The sequence below is a fragment of the Physeter macrocephalus genome, chromosome 1, assembly GCF_002837175.3.
Source record: "Physeter macrocephalus isolate SW-GA chromosome 1, ASM283717v5, whole genome shotgun sequence".
Taxonomy (NCBI): Eukaryota; Metazoa; Chordata; class Mammalia; order Artiodactyla; family Physeteridae; genus Physeter; species Physeter macrocephalus.
This window is the reverse complement of record NC_041214.2, coordinates 85,910,521-85,912,493: the sequence shown is the minus strand read 5'-3', so window position 1 is coordinate 85,912,493 and position 1,973 is coordinate 85,910,521.

The window sequence follows — 1,973 nt, the reverse complement described above, 5'->3', positions numbered from 1 at the left end:
GGTTCTTATAAGTGAAAGGAGGCAGGAGGCTGAAGAGAGATTTGAAGATGTGACAATGATGCTATTGGCTTTGAAGATGGAGAAAGGGGGCCATGAGCCAAGGAATGCAGGCAGCCTTTAGAAGTTGGAAAAGGCAAGGAAGTGGATCCTCTCCTAGTTCCTCCTGAAGGAACCCAGCCCTGCTGACACCTTGATTTTAGTCCAGTGAGACCCACTTTGGGTTGGTGGTCATTTGGTGTAAGAGCAACAGGAAACTAACTTTTCCCACTTCCATGCCTCAATTACAGCATCTAGCACATTTTACTATAATTCTACATGTATGGATCTGCTTAGCTGGGCTCCTTGGGGTCAAAGCTATATATTAAGTAGCCTCTCTGTCATGGGTCTAGTAGGTACTCAGAGTTATCTCTCCTGAATGAATATGTCATATCTACGCCGGCCCACAGAATCAGACCTGACAGAGGTCAGCTGCGACCCATGCTGTGCTGTTAAGGGAGTTCACCTTTGACCCCACTGCCTTTAGAGCGTTAAATGTTCTTCCTTTTTAAGGTTTTGGAAAGTCAGGATTTGCCACACATTTAATTATGAGCACAGGTTCCCATAACTGTTCTCTGAGCAAGTGTGGCCTTCGTGTGTGCGTCTCTGAAGCTTGGAACAGAGGGTCTAAACCCGAGGTAACAGGAAGGAGAAAAGGCATGTGGATTAGGTCTCTAGGAGGGTGGTTTGAGATGTTGGCCTTCACCTTGAATGTTATGTTCAATCCTGGGGAGCCAGGATTATTAATTAACCTAGTAGAGAGTGTGTAGAAGAAAATGACTAGGACGAAGGGTGGGAGGGGGAGCTGATGAAGGGCTGGAACCCAGTCACAGGGAAACTGGTTGAGAGAGCCGGGGTGTTCAGCCTGAAAAGGAGAGGATCTGGGGGGCTGATCACTGTGTTTAGCCAGTTCAAGGGTTGGTATGGGGAAGAGGAAGGGATTTGTTCCATGGGGTCTCAAGAGACAGAACGAGGACCACTTGGCAGGAAACACAGGGTGGGTGGTGGAGGAGACGCTTGGTCCCAGGGTTGGCGTGGCCATCACGTGGGACCATGAGCTGTCTCCGCGAGCTGCTCGAGCTGTGGCCGCGCAGCCCCGAGACGGAAGGAATTCCAGTGTTTGATGGAGACAGATGTGAGGCTGCTACATGCCCTTTAAGGTCCCTTCTCCCTCGCACGGCCTGTGATTACTCGACCCTGCCCTGTGTTGAACTGGGTGGATATGGGTGTACCCTGCTGCCCAGACTCTGGCCGCTGGAGACACTGGCCATGGCCTTGTTGAGCTGATCTGCACAGAGAGGAAGAGCAATTTGCAGGCTCTGTGTCAGCATGGGTCCTTAATGCCCTGGGTTCAATCCACATCCTCAAACATAAAACCAGCCGTCCCAACAGCAGGCTTTTTGCAGTTTGCTCTTTCCGGGGAGGAGGCCTCTCACTGGCCAGCAGGGCCTCCCAGGGGTTTATATTCCCAGATTGCTTTGGAAAAGCTCAATCCTAGGTTCCCACACAGTCCTTAGAGGGCTGGTCCCCGGCCAAAGTGTGTGTCTGCTTTTCTCCCCTCTTCCTGTGCCTCTTCTTCTAGATTCCCAGCCCCCTGCCCAGGGATCAGATCCTCACTTTGCCACTGACCAGCTATGTGACTGTAAGTGAGTTCTTTTCCCTCCTTGGGCTGTAGTGTCCGCATCTGTAAAACGGGGGTCTGGACCAGGAGGTCACTCCCACTCTGATGCTACAGAAACCCAGAGTCTAGGACCTGAAAAAAGTCACTTCTCGGGCTTCTCTGGTGGCGCAGTGGTTGAGAATCTGCCTGCTAATGCAGGGGACACGGGTTCGAGCCCTGGTCTGGGAGGATCCCACATGCCGTGGAGCAACTAGGTCCGTGAGCCACAACTACTGAGCCTGCGCGTCTGGAGCCTGTGCTCCGCAACAAGAGAGGC